Source organism: Amblyomma americanum, chromosome 1, assembly GCF_052857255.1.
Source record: "Amblyomma americanum isolate KBUSLIRL-KWMA chromosome 1, ASM5285725v1, whole genome shotgun sequence".
Classification (NCBI taxonomy): domain Eukaryota; kingdom Metazoa; phylum Arthropoda; class Arachnida; order Ixodida; family Ixodidae; genus Amblyomma; species Amblyomma americanum.
Window position 1 is genome coordinate 444,765,097 of NC_135497.1, and position 17,484 is coordinate 444,782,580.

A 17,484-nucleotide genomic window follows, 5' to 3' on the forward strand; every position below is an offset into this window, starting at 1 on the left:
TCCCGGCATTCCCACGGTGAAGTGCCCTTTAAGAAACTCACAAAGACAGTGGTGCCAGCTTTCCCACGAGATATTTGGAAACTATGCCTAGACTGAACTCGTGGTTGTTTCTGCCGTTTTCAGTACGTTCACTGGCCGCAAATGCAGCACCAGGCTTTCACTTCGTACCATGTCGTCTATAGTAAAATGTATGAGCGATAAATTTGCTTTTTTTATTTAGAGTGACGACTCTGCTGTTTATAGTCCTAAAGAGGAACGTCAGCTTGTTGACAAAAATGCTTCCCGTTCCAACAACCAGATGGCACCACCAGGTTAGTATTGTGTTTGCGATGAGAATGCGGCAAATGACTAAACATCACGCAAAATGCTTTTGTTTAGCGTACGTAAGTGTGCATGCGCTTATGATAGGCAGAAAGCGCCGATTTATACTCTTTTCTGGCCATATCTGTGCACTCCTCGACCACACGACACTCAGAGTGCCAGAGACAGAGGAACACATTTAACGCACTTTCACTGGCTGACGAGTTCTCTGCCTTTGGTAGCGCTGTATATGGGATGGTGTATAGAGCTGCTTTTGCGCGAGAATGTGCAGCCGCCAAGCAGGAATTGCTAAGAAACAAGCTGGATGGTGGTCTGTAGTAGGTAACACTCAGAGCGTGTAAAGTTGTTGGTCCGCTTGGGTTGTTTATCTTCCTTGCACCAGAGGTGCCCACCTTCAGAGACATTTTATTCATTTGACTGACTGAAGGCTTTCTTCGCACCAGGGATGCTCCGTTAGGGACAGTTTTTTTTTAGACGAATTAGGATGCAGGTATTAGGGGAGGATGACTTGAAGTTTTAGATACAAAATTTACATTATAAATAAGTTGATGCACAAGCGACAATTTAAATGGCAAAAAGGTTAAACAACAAAAGGTGGAACTGGCTAACACTAGGGGAGGTCCCTACTCGGTGTCACCACATCGCACACTTTTGCATGCACTCCCAGACACCTTTGAGCGCGTCGGGGTAGCGGACTCAGTCACAAAGGAGATGCCCTCGACTCAGCGTGGCAAGCTCAGCCGGAGACCAGCTGTCAAGTGGCAAGAGAATTGTTATTTGGTGCCCAGCTTTCATGGGCCGCAAGGCAGAGAATGGGTCGGAGCCAAAGGTTCACAAAACAAAACCAAAAGAGACGATACAGAGGATTTCACAATCACTCGTACGAGCACATACAAAGTGATTTGCAATACAATGCAACTCGAGCAAAGTAACACTTGAGAGAGATTACAATACAACAAAATGTTTGCACAAAGTGCACTAACACAGAGAGAGACAAACAAAACACAATTTGTTCACCGGGCACAGCGACAGTCCGACGACCTAGGGAACACGACGGAGCCGTCCCGTAGGTTGGCGCACGTTGCCTCGCTGATCCATGGCTGGGCTAGTGGTGTTCTCCCGGGAGTCAAGCAGGCGCGCTTCTCTGAAGCTTAAAAGGCGGCTCGGGCTGACAGCACGTACACGCAGTATCAACTGCACCAATTGCTTCATCTCGCGCCGGGCGCACGACCCCATTGACCAAGTGCAAAAACCGCTTTCCAGAAGATTCTGGGTCCTTCTAGCGATATGAAGCCGCCAGATCGAGAGCAAAGGGGAGAGGGCATCACTTTAGCGCGGTCAAGGTTACGCTCCTCCGTCGACAATGAGTAGAAACTACTCGGACATTCTAGAGAAATCGATGGCTCATGCAGCAATGTTTCCTTTGGCGCCCCACCGGTGAGCTGAGTGGAAAGGGCAGCAGCACACACAGAATTGCGCGGTCTCCGAGGTTCTTTTTCTAGTGCTTTAGTTTTCTCTACGGTGCAGGCGGGCGCGATTGTTTCCGCGCTGCACCGGGATTTTCTCTTCAGGTATGCGCCAAGTTTTGTGACACTCGGCAGAGCCAAAGATGCATTACGTCTGACCGTAACCCAGAACAATTTTCCAGGCTCCGGGGCCCGGTTTAAGGGCCTCAGAGCCTAGCCCACATTCTGCACCACCCAATCAAAACATACTAACACATGGTTGGTTCACAAACTGCATTGGCACACCTTCCAGTTTCGGCAAGGTTATAAACCCTCTCCCTAAAATACACAACACGAAAAGAACATCAAAGTTGCTTTAAGAACATGGCATTGCGGAAACGGGCCTTCAAAATGATTGGCCCACTAGGTTTAGGTGCCACGCCCTATACTTCCACAGTATCACCCAAACTCTCTCCCTTACAAAGTAAAAAGAGAAACATACGAAAATACATCAAAAACACTTTCACGCGTCGCAGGCTTCCTGAAAACTCGTGACCCTGGCAGCTCCCAGCATTAGGGCAATTATTGATCAGGCAGCAGCGGCGCCTGCTAGCCGCGTCCGCGCTGACCGCACGTTACGCTTAATTGCTTCCAGTCAAGCGCGAGTGTCCAAATCCGTCTCGCCCGGTGGTGTTGGCCCTTCAAGAAAAAAAACTATGCTGACCTTCCAACCTAGATGCTTGTCACAACTACCGCTCGTCGACCGGCTGCCTAGCGCAAGCCGTCGACGAGTGGTAGTTGTGACAATAATTGGCGTCCGCGACAGGACTGGTCAGCCGCGTGTCGGGGCTGAGGCTCCGAAGGGACTCAACGAGAGGGTCAAAAGAGGTTCGTGCTAGTGCTTTGATTTCCACTGTTTGCTGAGCACGATGGCGGAGGCCGAGTTTGACAAACTGGTAGAGCAGGGAAGAAGCTTCGGCTTGGAAGGTAAAGAACTATTCTCGTGGATTGAACAGGAGCGGGCTAAGCGCCGAGAAGAGAGAAATGCAGAACGCACTTGGCGCAAGGAAGAATCCGAACGCGAAAGTCTTATGAGGGATGAGGAGTTAGAGAGGCAAAGAGAAGAATCCAAAATAAGAATGGCTTTGCTTGAAAGGGAAAAGGAGGTGTTGCTGTTGAGGCGGGAACCCGCAGTTACCCCTGGAACGGACTCCAGGTCCGGGTCGGAAAAGAGGGGAGCGGTCCAAGGAAACAAAGTGAACCCGCACAAAGTTATGCCTGTTTTCAATGAACAGCGCGATGACCTCTATGCATATCTGAGGCGTTTTGAGTGCGTGGCACAGAGCCAAGGCTGGCTACGGGACCAATGGTCCACTTTTTTGAGTCTGTGTTTGAGTGGCGAGGCGCTGAGCGTTTTTAGTCGAATGTCCGCGCCTGATTGTACGAGCTACGACAAGTTAAAGCAAGCTCTAATGCTGCGATTTCGGTTGACGGAGGAAGGATTCAGAGAGAAGTTTAAGGGGGCATTGCCCATGAATGGGGAAACATGCTCCCAGTTTGTGACTCGACTCAGGAACTTCCTCGAGCGGTGGGTAGAGCTTTCCAGCACCAAGAAGGAGTATAAGGATTTGTTTGAGCTGATGGTTAAGGACCAGTTCCTTTCAAGCTGCGTGGCGCCGCTGGAACTCTTTCTTAAAGAGAAGAAGGACCCTACCCTTGAGGAAATGGTGGAAAGAGCGGAGCAGTACGTGGACGCTCACGCATGGACGGATTTTTCAAAACGGCCAGCTGCAAGGAGGGAGTCGTCAGCTACCCCAAGCCCTCAACAAATTGGTGAAAGGAAAGACGGGAGCAAGCCGGCTGCGAAGCCGAAGGATCAGGAAGTGCAGAAATGCTTCCTCTGTTCACGCCCCGGCCACCGGGCAGAAAACTGCCGCGTTGGCAGGGCGGGAGGCAACAGCCAACCTCCAAAATGTTTTAAGTGCGGCTGAACAGGTCATACTAACTGGAAGTGTTGGCAGAAGGCTTCGACGAAGCCAAAAGACGCCGCTGAGGAATCAGCATCGTTAGGTATCGAGGACGGATATATTGAGTTAAAAAATGGGGCAAAGGTTCCCGTTGTTGGAGCCGGTCTGACTGATAAGGCCGGAACTGTGAGCGAGAAGCTTCCTGTAGTCACCGGTTTGGTTGGCGAAAAAAGGGTTCGAGTACTTAGAGACACCGGGTGCAACACTGATAGTGAGGAGGAGCCTGATCGAAGATGGCGATCTCACGGGATTGAATTCCCCCGTTTACCACCTCGATCGGTCGGTTCTAATGCTTCCCGAGGCTTGGGTCGACGTTGACACCCCATACCTCAAAGGACGGCTTCGGGCGAAGTGTATGGAGGACCCCCTTTACGATCTCATATTAGGCAACGTTCAAGGAGCCAGACATGCCACCGACCCGGATCCCAGTTGGAAGCTAGAGACGAAGCCGGCGACGATGCCCTCCTCGAAAGAGTTAGACACTGGGGAGTAGTAGCGCTGAGGATGCGGAAGCCACTGCTGAAAATGAGCGAGCAGCTGCCGCACACCGAGATGATGACCAGGCAAACGCCATTGTGACAAGGGGGCAGGCCCGGGAGAAGGGATAACTGAGGGGGCTCAGAGTGTCGGGTAACTCCGAAAACGTAAGCCGCGAAGAGCAGAAGCATGACCCCACGCTGCGGGCATGCTTTGATCGAGTGGGTCAGGTGGCACATAGCAGAAATGGAGAGAGCCATCAGTTCTTCCTCCAAGGCGGAATTCTCCAGCGCAAATTCACGTCCAAATTTGGGGGGGAAATACATTCAAGTGGTCGTTCCCAAGAAATTTTGGACGGCAGTGCTCGAACTCGCTCATGACGGTGTAATGGGAGGTCATCAGGGCACTAGAAAAACAGTGCTCAAGGTTCAAAGTGAATTTTTCTGGCCAGGACTGCAGGCCGACGCGAAACGGTTCGTCGCGTCATGCGACTCGTGCCAGCGGACCACTCCCAGAGGCCACGCCCGAAAGGCACCCCTTGTGAGGGTTCCAGTCATTGAGACGCCTTTTCAGAGAGTGGCCATTGATATTGTAGGGCCACTGAACCCGAAGTCTGCTCAGGGAAACCGATACATATTAACGATGGCTGACTACGCCACCCGGTATCCTGACGCGGTTGCGCTCCCAAGTATTGAAACGGAGAGGGTGGCCGAGGCCCTCGTCGAGATGTTTTCTCGCGTGGGAGTCCCGCGAGAAGTTTTGAGCGACCGAGGCCCCAATTTTACCTCAGACGTAATGAAAGAGGTGAGCCGACTGCTGTCGATAAAGCAGCTACATACGACTCCTTATCATCCCATGGCCAACGGGTTGGTGGAGCGTTTTAACGGGACACTCAAACAGATGTTGAAACGAATGTGTCAAGAAAGACCAAGGGATTGGGACCGTTATCTCGCTCCGCTCCTTTTTGCGTATCGTGAGGTTCCGCAAGGAAGCCTCCAGTTCTCCCCCTTCGAGCTCCTTTACGGGCGAAATGTAAGGGGGCCACTTGCTGTACTGCGAGAGCTGTGGACGAACGATGCCATTCCGGAGGAGCTGAGGACGACCTACGAGTACGTTCTGGCACTTCGCGAGAAACTGGAGCGCACCTGTAAGCTGGCACATGAAGAGCTGCAGCGAGCAGGAGAGCGGTATGGCCACTACTACAACTTGAAGAGCCGAAAGCAATCGCTGACGCCGGGTGATCAAGCTCTGATCCTCTTGCCCACGGAACACAACAAACTGCTGATGCAGTGGAGGGGGCCCTATACCATTATGACTCGAAAGGGAGACGTCGACTACGAAGTGGATCTCGGCCACACTACTAAAGTCCTGCATATAAATATGCTGAAAAAGTATAATCGAAAAGAAGAAGACCCAAGTGTGGTTGCAGTAGGCACTGTGGTCTCCGCAGAGGAAGCGGATTCAAGTGAAATGGAAGTGCCACAGGGCCACCAGTCGCAGACTTTTCATGACGTGAGCATCGGAGACCAGCTGACCAGGAAACAAAGGGAAGAAATCTGGCAGCTTCTGCAAGATTACGAAGAAATATTTTCAGATATCCCAGGTCAGACCAGGCTAACCGAGTGCAAGCTAGAACTGCGGACCGAACAACCGGTCCACGTGAAACAGTACCCTCTGCCCTTCACAATGAAAGAGACCATAGAGAAGGAGGTTGCTAACATGCTACAGCTAGGAATCATAGAGCAGTCCGAGTCGGCGTATAATTCGCCGCTAATAGCAGTGCGAAAGCCGGATGGCACGCACCGGCTATGCATGACTTTCGCCGGCTGAATGAGGTTCTGACAGCTGATGCTGAGCCCATTCCTCGCTCTGAAGAGCTGCTAGCGACTGTAGGCTGCAAACATTTTTTTCCAAGTTAGATTTTGCCAGGGGCTACTGGCAGGTCCCTCTCTCGGCCGACTCAAAAACAGACAGCTTTCACTTCAGGAAATGGGCATTTCCATTTCCGCTACATGCCATTTGGCATAAAGACCGCCCCCGCGGTTTTTACTAAGCTGATGCGTAGCATCCTTTCGGGGTTAGCGGACGTCGCATATTACTACGACGACGTTCTCATCGCCAGCGCGACATGGGAGGAGCACTGTGCAGCTCTCCGCGAAGTGTTTCGGCGGATCAAGGATGCTGGATTGACCGTCAAGCCGGCCAAATGTGAGGTGGGAATGAGGGAATTCTCTTTTCTGAGAACAAAGATCCGGTCTGGAGAAATGTCACCTCTTCATGCCACCCTGGAGAAAATTCAGAACGCTCCTCGGCCTGAGATGAAAAAGCAGGTCCGTTCGTTTCTGGGACTAGCCGGATATTATAGAGACTTCATTCCAGGATATTCCACTTTAACTTGTCCGCTGTCTGACCTGACCCGGAAGGGAGAGCCCACGACCGTTCACTGGGGCTCCAACCAGGAACGGGCATTCGTCAGCCTCAAAAACCTACTGACAACTGACCCGATATTGAAGCTTCCCGACTTTGATAGACAGTTCTTCCTAAGGACGGATGCTTCTGACAGGGGACTCGGGGCAGTTCTACTTCAGGAACACGATCAGGTGCTGCATCCAGTGGATTATGCGAGCCGCAAGCTGCTACTGCGGGAGGTAGCCTATTCCAGAGTAGAAAAGGAGGCCCTGGCTCTCGTGTGGGGAATTGAAAAATTCCACGTGTTTCTGTATGGTAGGCGATTCGTCGTGCAAACCGACCACCAACCACTGCAGTTCATCAAAGACACTAAGTCGGGAAATAACCGGGTTCTTCACTGGAGTATCAAGCTCCAGGAGTATGACTTTCGGGTGCAGTATATTAAGGGCAGTGACAACGTCGGAGCAGACTACATGAGTAGGGTAGGCTAAGTGGCATAGGCGTATTGTGTCTATTGTTGACACACAGTTATAGCGGCAGTTTTTTTTTTGTGTGTGTGTGTGTGTGTGTGTGTGTGTGTGTGTGTGTGTGTGTGTGTGTGTGTGTGTGTGTGTGTGTGTGTGTGTGTGTGTGTGTGTGTGTGTGTGTGTGTGTGTGTGTGTGTGTGTGTGTGTGTGTGTGTGTGTGTGTGTGTGTGTGTGTGTGTGTGTGTGTGTGTGTGTGTGTGTGTGTGTGTGTGTGTGTGTGTGTGTGTGTGTGTGTGTGTGTGTGTGTGTGTGTGTGTGTGTGTGTGTGTGTGTGTGTGTGTGTGTGTGTGTGTGTGTGTGTGTGTGTGTGTGTGTGTGTGTGTGTGTGTGTGTGTGTGTGTGTGTGTGTGTGTGTGTGTGTGTGTGTGTGTGTGTGTGTGTGTGTGTGTGTGTGTGTGTGTGTGTGTGTGTGTGTGTGTGTGTGTGTGTGTGTGTGTGTGTGTGTGTGTGTGTGTGTGTGTGTGTGTGTGTGTGTGTGTGTGTGTGTGTGTGTGTGTGTGTGTGTGTGTGTGTGTGTGTGTGTGTGTGTGTGTGTGTGTGTGTGTGTGTGTGTGTGTGTGTGTGTGTGTGTGTGTGTGTGTGTGTGTGTGTGTGTGTGTGTGTGTGTGTGTGTGTGTGTGTGTGTGTGTGTGTGTGTGTGTGTGTGTGTGTGTGTGTGTGTGTGTGTGTGTGTGTGTGTGTGTGTGTGTGTGTGTGTGTGTGTGTGTGTGTGTGTGTGTGTGTGTGTGTGTGTGTGTGTGTGTGTGTGTGTCCGCTATCACGATCCAGTGCAATGATATTCTATACATTCTCTGCTGTGTTCAGTGTGATGACATTGTGGTGTAATACCAATGTGAAGTGTACGCTGTTATAGTGTGGCCGCTGGCCATGTGCCATGATGTGTGAACTGGACTTCATGTGGACTTCGCGAGTGAGTGCAATTCAATGTGCGCGAACTGACAAGCGTCCGCGAGATCGGGTGCAGATACTCTTACGTGTGTGAGGGGACTGTCGTGCCAGTGCCCGTGTGAAGTGATTGAATATCCGCACGTATGGCTGTAGGCTGTAACTTGTAAGCCACTTCTGAGTGCTGATTGCTATTATTTTATGCGACGCAGAACTTCTAAATGTTTTCGTGTTATTATTGTTGCGATTTGTCGCTGGACTGTGCCTAGCAAAATATTATTGTATAATATTCTTTAGTGGGGGGCTGTGTCACAGACCAGCGGGACGTGGCCCATTGGGAGAGAGCAAAGGAGAGGGCTCACGTAGAGCAGTAACTGGGTCGCAGCACGGCTGCTTGCGGGGGATCCGTCGAGGCATTTCTCGGAGCTCGGCCATCGGCAAACGAAACAAACACTGAGTTCCGAGGAAGCGTGGCGTTTTCAAGGACAGTGGCGCATATGCGCTGGTTGCCGAAACTCGAGCGTGCGGGCCTGGCCGACTCAGCGACGGCTGTCACAGAAGGCATAAGTCTTGTGCGCTTTCTTCTGCCCTCCCGAGGGCGCGGCTCTCCGGCGCGCTCCGGGGGTGCTTTGCCAGTTACGGCGTCCCCTCTTCCCCGTCGTTCCCACGTGGAAAAACAAAGATTAAGTGTCCCGATGATGCGAGGGAAACTGTGCGCTGGCCGCCAGCCCCGTGCGGGTTGCGGCGAGCTGAGGAGAACACAGTGGAGGGAAGACAGGCAACGAAAGAGGTTGGCTGGTGTGTCCACGGCGTTGAGGGCCGAATTACCGCACCAAGGCACGCGTTCCATCGCACCAGGCCCGCCGCCTTCGAGCCATCGCCGCATCGACAGCCACCCGAACCGGAGTCGTCACCTTGGCCCCCGTATGTGAACTGTCCGCCGGACTTTCCTTTTCTTTTCTATGTAATGTTGTATTTTCGACATCTAATGCATTGTATGCCCCTGTTGTTCGTGTTCTAACTGGACGGATTAACTTTTGTATTGTGTGCCTGTCGCGTTCCGTGTTTTGTATTGTTCTTCCTGTCACTCCCCGTGTTTGTTTTTACCTCTTTGTGTTGTTCCCTGCCGCCAAGTAAAGCGTTTGTTTTAGAAACCTCAACCCATTGAGTTCCTTCTCGATCCCCGACGCACCGACACACGTGCACCACGCACGGGCTGACCAACGTTTACAAATAAATGTTGTCCAACACCCGTCTTTAGGCCACAGGGAAGCGTAAAGCGGCCCCTGTGCCTTGACGGCTTGCGCTAGGCAGCCGGTCGACGAGCGGGAGTTGTGACAATGCTCCTTGCTAGGCGAGGGGGGCGGCCGGCATATGGCGGCTTCGACAGGGTCACTGCTCCTGTCTCTGCGCGCAGCCGCATCATCGCCGCAAAACGGGGGCCTCGAGGAGTTCTGGGAAAATGTGCCCCTTTCTTCCTCCCTACCTCTGTAGCGGCCCTGGCTGGTCACCGCCCGTTTACCTCTGCTTGCCCGCTTCTTGCCAACCCACCGACAGGGATTAGTGAGGACGGATGGTTCCCACAGTAATTGTGTTTGTATACATTTTCCCGGTTTTTCCTGGAGTGATATTAGTTACAATTTGTATCTTTAAAAAGCATGCTTGTCAAGCTTTATTTTGGCACTTTATATAATACTTCCAATTGATTTTTTTGTCAGACTGTAACAATCATATCAAGGACACACTGAAACCAGCCTTTTCAAAGAGCGTAAAGAAAAAATTTCTAGCTCAAAAAGTATTAGAGTTGCAAGTTTTACATTTTATTGCCAAGTTATACAAAAAATTTGAATAATTTTGTGATTGCTAGAATATTTTTTTAATAATTAATTTTGGAGAGTTATTGTCAAAAAAATAATTTTTTGTTCCTTTTTGTTTTTTTTCAAAATATTTAAAACAAGTCTTTCTCTTGAAATAAATTTGATTAGAAAGCACATTCCATTCCAATCATTGCTATGCATTTTGTATGCTTTTATCTATCATACTTTTTATAGAAAAAATGTTTAACCTATGAAAAAGGGTCCTTTTTCATATTGTAATGAAAGAGTTAAATCGCTTTATCTAAAATACGTTCGGACACCACTTGCATTAATGAAAACAGCCAAATTTGTTGTCCAAAGTTGACGCCAATGACTGCTGCCGGCCGCCTTCAGCAGAAGCTCTGCAGACAGGGTCACATCGGCACTTTTCCCTTATTCTATGCGCATCCTGTGATGTAGGCAGTCGTCGCTTTGAGGCCACTGTAGCCAAAACTACACTCAATGGTTATTTGCATGCGTTAAAGCTTGTAAATTTGCTCTCTGCAATCCTCAAAATCGTGCACACGAATCCTGCGAACTCGCTAGGCCTCGTCACAAAAGAGGCCAGCGGTCCACCGTCCAGCGAAGTTTAAGAATCTCATTTCATTTCATTTCATTTATTGAAGCCTTAAGGGCCCGTGGGCATTACATAAGGCGGGGGCAAGAACAGTGTGTACAACATATGGTACCAGCTCAACAAAAAAAAAACAAAAAGCAATGAAACGAAACAAAGCAAAACATTAAAATTAAAAACATTAAAGGAGATAGTAACACAGGATCAGATTATTTGATGAAGCCGAATACATCACGTAAGACACAGGTGATTCGCTAATTCAGTGCGGAAAATTGCTCGATCTGTGCAAGAAGCAATATTATCAGGCAGGGCATTCCATCGGGCTATTGCATCTGGGAAGAATGAAACATTCATAGCTGATGTGCGGCCTTTAATGGGAGCTATGGGATGAGTGTGGTTTAGGCGAGGGGATATTCTTGATGGAGGCTGCAGCAAAGGATGCCTGTTAATAGGGCGGTAGAAAAAGGAATGAAGGAGGCATAGGCGTGATACGATGCGACGTGATTGGAGACTTGGGAGGGAAAGGGCTCGTTTTAGTGCAGTGACACTACTATCACGCGAGTACTGTGGCATGATGAACCGTGCAGCTCGATTTTGAACGGCTTCTAATTCATTTGTAAGGTATGCTTGTGAAGGGTTCCAGATGGATGAGGCGTATTCAAGCTTTGGGCATACGTATGTCTGATAAGCTAGTTGTCTGATTTCAGGTGGTGCTGATGTTAGGTTCTTTCGCAGATAGCCAAGAGTGCGTGAGGCCTGGGAGCATATTGAATTAATATGAGTGACCCATGATAAGGATGATGTCAGGTGAACGCCAAGGTATTTGTAAGAGGAAGTTCGGGCAATGGGAGTTGAATTAATATGGTATGTGCAGTTAATAGAGGTTTGTTTACGAGAAAAGGACATGAGTTGGCATTTGTCTAGGTTAAGTGGCATGTGCCATTTTTCACACCATGATGCAATTGTGTCTATATCATTTTGTAGCTTAATGGTGCCTTCAGGGGCTTGGATGATGTTATAAACGACGCAGTCATCCGCAAAAAGTCGAAGTTTGGTTATTGTGTTAGATGGGAGATCATTTATGTAGATTAAGAATAACAACGGTGATAACCCTGCGCCCTGAGGGACACCTGATGTGATGTCAGTATGCGATGAGCTGCAACAGTTGGCGAATGTAAATTGCACGCGCCCTTTAAGAAAGTGCTCGAGCCAGATAAGTAATGTTTGCGGGATTCCAAGTAAAGCAAGTTTAGCTAGCAGATGATTATGCGGAACACGGTCGAATGCCTTGGAAAAGTCGAGAAAGATGGCATCAATTTGTAGGCGATTGTCCATGTACTGAAGGATGTCGTGAGTGAATTCGGCGAGCTGTGTTTCGCATGATAGTAGTTTTCGAAAGCCATGTTGGTGCGGGTAAAAGTAATTTAGTGATTCAAGATGAGCGATTAAATTTGATGCTATTACGTGATCAAGGAGTTTGGACGGGATGCTGGTGAGCGAAATTGGTCGATAGTTGTTTGGTTTTGACCGATCTCCTGATTTATAAATAGGAATTATTTTTGCTTTTTTCCAATCGTGAGGAACTTCGCCGGTACTTAGGGACTGTGAGAACAACAGGTATAGTATTTTAGTTGATATTGCGGTAGTATTCTTTAACATTTTGGTGCTAATTTGGTCACATCCAGCTGACGACGATAGTTTGAGGGAGTTAATTAAGTTGGCTATTCCATCGGCATTAATTTCTATTTCTGGCATTGAAGTCACTGGAAAGTCATGCATGGAAGGAACAATAGCGTTAGTGGAAGAAAACACTGATGAAAAATACTTGTTAAGAGCCGTCGCGCATTGATCTAACTCGACCGGTTGGTCATCATCTCCTGAGAGTTCGAACTGCTTCGTATGGCTTTTGGGGGAGAGAATTCGCCAGAATTTACTTGGGTTTGACTGTAATATTGATAGCAGATCAGAAGAAAAAAATTTCTTTTTAGACGCCTTCAATTCTTTAACATAATTATTTGCACTACGACGGTATCGCTCCCATGCCGTGCAGCTATTAACTAGTTTCGCGTGCCTGTAGTGCCGTTTTTTCTTGTTAAGGAGGCTTTTAAGACGGTTGTTGAACCATTGGTTGTTTAAATCAGTCTTTATAAGGACGGTGGGAATGTAAAAAGCTTGTAAATTAAGTATCATGTTTTTATATAATTCCCAATTCGTGTTGACAGAGCGAGATGAGTATATAGTACTAAAGTGTTCATAAAACTGTTCAAGTTCCCGGTTAATTGCTTCAAAGTCCGCTCTCTTATGATCAGTGATAAGCTTTTGGGTAGGGGATCTCTTTTTGATAGGTAATGAGATGCATATATGAAGGAGGCTATGATCGCTGAAGCCCGGTAATATGTTTATGCTTTTAATGTCGTCTGGATTAGATGTCAGTAAAAGATCCAGTGTATTGTCGCCTCTTGTTGGGCATGTTATTACTTGATGTAAGTTGAAATCTAGAACTAAATCAAGGAACTGTTTTGCTTCGTTTGATTGTGATTTGTGAGGTTCTGATAGCAGAGGCCAGTTGATAGTCGGGGAGTTGAAGTCACCAAATAGAAAGATAGGCGCGTTGGGTAGCTTGCTCCGAATTGATGTCAGTGAAAGGCGAAGGGAATTGCAGAATGATGGGCTATTTCCAGGAGGACGGTAGCAGATACCGAAAACTGTTTTGATACCTCTACATTGTATGCAGACCCACGTCAGTTCTATGATATCGTCGTGGCTAATGAGCGATGATGATACAGTGCTTTTCACGGCTAGAAGTACTCCTCCTCCTCTTTTGCCCAGTCTGTCGCGACGATATAGTGTTAAGTTAGCGTTGGAGGGAAAAATTTCGTGGTCGTATATGTCCTGGTGTAGCCACGTTTCAGTGAGTAGAATGATGTCTGTATTGCTGTCCTCGATAAAGCAGAGAAGTTCTTCACGTTTTGGCATTACACTTCGTATGTTAGTAAATGTGATATTTAAATCCAGAAAAGAGCGCGGCCGAGTGCTGAAGGGAGCCCGGGTGGGTTGTGTGGCAGTGCGTCTATTACCATTGTCATGGATGCTATCAGGTGGTGCGGCGTTGTGACGTGTGGGGCGAGGCATGGTGTGTTCTTTGACACTATCAGATGCGGGGTCATAAAAGTAGCACTTGCTTCCCACGTACAGTTTGTCAAAGCTGAGCTTAAATGCACATTTCAGCGGCCGGATGAAAGCCAACAGTTTTGAGCGTGCAAACCGCGTGGGAGCAGCGAAGTCCTCTCTAATTGCAAAATCTGTGTCTTTGAGCTTACGTCCACAACTCAGTATGGTTTCTTTCGTCTTGAAATGAGCGAATTTTACGATTATAGGGCGCTTTTTTGATGATGAAAAGTTACCAAGACGGTGTGCACGCTCTATGCATGAATGATCAAGTTTTAGGCCTAGATTGTTTTCGCAGAGCGACAGAACTTTTTCCTCGGAATCTTTCCATTGCTCATTGAAGGAATCGTTGATCCCAAAGAACAAAAGATTTGCCCGGCGCATTCGATTGCTGGTATCAACGCTTGCTGCTTTCAAGGCGGCTATTTCACGTTCCAGGTTATGCGACACTCCTGTGTTGAATACATTGCCAGAGACATTTTTTTTATCTGCATCAAAATTATTTGTGCTATTTAAAAAGTCAGATATCCGCTTCTCTTGTGCATTTTGAATCGATTTAATTTGCTCAAGCTCAGCGTGTATCGCTGTTAGGCTGATTTCTAAGCGCTTGATGGCTTCCTGGATTTCAATGTCGTCGCTATTAGAGGGAGGTCCAGGGTTCTCCTCGACATCGCCGGACAGCAATAACATAAGCTGGCATAGCAAATCAAAGGCAAACGTGGTACAGCAAATATGGAGAAGACTGACAAAAAAGCGCTTCAAGTCGTAGGGGCACGACACCGCAACAAGGAATCTATCATCACTCCTTAATTCTTTGCAAAATGTGAGGTAACGAACCTGTAAAGTTAGCAGGTTGGTGAGCATCCTGTGACTGGCGGTGTCATGCCCCAAGCAGCTGGCAGGTTGCTGACGGTTAAGCAGCCAGCGATCAGGTCCCGTGATTGATGACGTCGGTGAATGCCATGGTTGCCGGGCAGAGAGCCGGAAATGCACTGTGGGTGGCGGATCACTGGTGGTGTTCACTTGAGGCGGGAAATATCTGGTTGAAGGGGCGTTCGCTTCTTGTGAGCGGAAGAATCCGGTAGGTGGTTTGTAGAAGGCCGAAGGGAGGGCACTTTCCGGGATCCAGAACGTCAGGACCTGGAAAGTTAGCAGGTTGGTGAGCATCCTGTGACTGGCGGTGTCATGCCCCAAGCAGCTGGCAGGTTGCTGACGGTTAAGTAGCCAGCGATCAGGTCCAGTGATTGATGACGTCGGTGAATGCCATGGTTGCCGGGCAGAGAGCCGGAAATGCACTGTGGGTGGCGGATCACTGGTGGTGTTCACTTGAGGCGGGAAATATCTGGTTGAAGGGGCGTTCGCTTCTTGTGAGCGGAAGAATCCGGTAGGTGGTTTGTAGAAGGCCGAAGGGAGGGCACTTTCCGGGATCCAGAACGTCAGGACCTGGAAAGTTAGCAGGTTGGTGAGCATCCTGTGACTGGCGGTGTCATGCCCCAAGCAGCTGGCAGGTTGCTGACGGTTAAGTAGCCAGCGATCAGGTCCAGTGATTGATGACGTCGGTGAATGCCATGGTTGCCGGGCAGAGAGCCGGAAATGCACTGTGGGTGGCGGATCACTGGTGGTGTTCACTTGAGGCGGGAAATATCTGGTTGAAGGGGCGTTCGCTTCTTGTGAGCGGAAGAATCCGGTAGGTGGTTTGTAGAAGGCCGAAGGGAGGGCACTTTCCGGGATCCAGAACGTCAGGACCTGGAAAGTTAGCAGGTTGGTGAGCATCCTGTGAGCAGACGACGCTGCTCTTGTGACGTCACTAGAGCATTCAATATGGTGGTCGCGGTAGGAGTTTTCCACTCTCAATTTCGATCGCATTTTTTGGAACAAAGCGTGTCCTGGGCAGCCAAATTTTGGAAATTGAATCATAAGCTCTTGTATTAGGGTGCTGAAGCCCAAAACAGCAACATGAAGAATGACTGTGTCATGGCTCCTTTAAATAAATTGAACACAAGCTTTAGGCTGGTACGAAAACTTTCACCGCATTTCTTCGAGGTTTGCTGCAAGAACAGTCGTATTGTTATGATTTACTCCATGTTTCATGCCCAACAATAGCCAAGCCAAATATGAGTCATCTTCCCGATATACCTGTGCCTCTTTATGGAGGATGAAGTGCAGCGCTATAGGTGGTGACGTAGAGCCCTGGGAACGATATCATTGAATAGTAGTGACATCACAGCACAGTAACGTGACGTACTATGAATGGCGATGCGCGGCATCGGCGAGGCGCTGCTTCGGCGACTCTGTGGTCGGTGTGCTGATTGGCATGTTGATCGGCATATATGCCGTTGCTCATGCACCAGCCGACACCTTATATCAGCAGCCGAGCGAACACTTCACGTCGATGAGACGACTACTCTCTTGTTTTCACCTTCTCTGTAATACAAATAAGCGGAACGGACGACCACATTTCATATGTTCACCCTTTGGCTCACCTGCAATATGAATAGGCCTAGCGAGCCCGCCAGGTTCATATGTGCGATTGTCAGCGACTGTGGAGAGCGAGTTCACAAGTTTTAGTAGATACATATGGTCATCGAGCGTAGTTTTGACAACAGTGACCTTAAATCAAGGATTGTTTACATCTTAGGATGCAAATATATCAAGCGGGAAGCGCCTCTGCTAGGCGGTGTGACCCAGTCTATTGGTCAATGCTGCAGGTGCCCGCGGCGGCAGCTACAGTCGTCGGCGTCGCTTGAGGGCAACAAATTAAACCATTTTGTTTATCTCAAATGGGTGCCAAACATACCTCTAGTAAATTCAAACACTGGACAGAAAAAGCAAAAAAGCAGTTACAACGAGTCAGAAACGCCGGTCCTAACATTGTAAACAACCCAGGCTATGAAGCATTCCCAAGGCTGGTGCTGGCATTCTTCGGCGATTCTTGCAATGTTATCACACTGCACAAACAAGTAAACCCGCAACCGGCGCAAAAGAGATGAGCTTGCTTAACCTACGTAGAACGCAGCTTGCAATTCCTGCCGAAATAATGCGCAATTGCTGCCTGTATACAGATGCAGATATGTAAACAAAATTAAGTAGCGCCGAGATGCAGCCGTCGTCATTGGCGCATTCCTGGAGGAGTTACGCACCGTGCAGTTAATTCTGGACCCTGTACAATTGTCTGGAAGCATTCATTTAGCAAATACATGGACTGTCTGTTAAACTAGCAGCAGATGTCGTAATCAGTAGAAACGGGACCCTAAGCAGCAGCGCGGCTGCGCGGTCGGCGTGAAGTGTAGACAGAGACGGGTGTTGGTCGGTAGGAAAAGTGAGGTATCGTGTCGCTGTAATGTGACCACGGCCAGTTATGGGCCACGGAGACAGACGTCCGCTGAGCATCGGCGTCGGCGTGGCAACGCGAAATACTACAATGCTGAAACCGTGTTGGCATACGTGGTATGGCGATTGAGATCGGCCGAAGCGAGCCGCTTGGTTTCAGGACTCATGTCGTTCCTCCCTCGCTTGGCTTTTCTCAGCACATCGCCGTACCGACCAAGTTTGTCGGCATATGATTGCGAAAGGCGCTGCTATGCACAGCATGTGTACGAGAGCAGACGACGCAGCAATACGTGCTTCACAACTTTTGGGGCCCATGTGACCAGGGTTGCTGCTCTTACCTGATCGTGACGTCGCAGCACACCCCGGCGCTCAGAAACCGAAACCGAAATTGCTCAGTATAAATAATGCAATAAAAAATTATTTACCGCACTTATATAAATTGCGCAGCGTGTATCACGCGTCCTG

The 17,484-nt window shown here is 48.9% G+C and overlaps 1 protein-coding gene across 2 annotated transcripts in view; it reads right to left on the reverse strand.

The window, feature by feature from the left end:
• The window catches only part of Sply (Sphingosine-1-phosphate lyase), a 128,486-nt gene that overhangs the window by 78,215 nt on the left and 32,787 nt on the right, over positions 1 to 17,484 (reverse strand). Inside the window, exon 1 of one of the 2 annotated variants that reach the window (XM_077650563.1) lies at positions 1,339 to 1,515. The exons of the other annotated variant lie outside the window; for it this stretch is intronic. The gene's annotated coding sequence lies outside the window, so the exon portion shown is untranslated. Of the gene's footprint in view, positions 1 to 1,338; positions 1,516 to 17,484 lie in introns of those variants that run through there. 2 annotated transcript variants of the gene reach the window in all.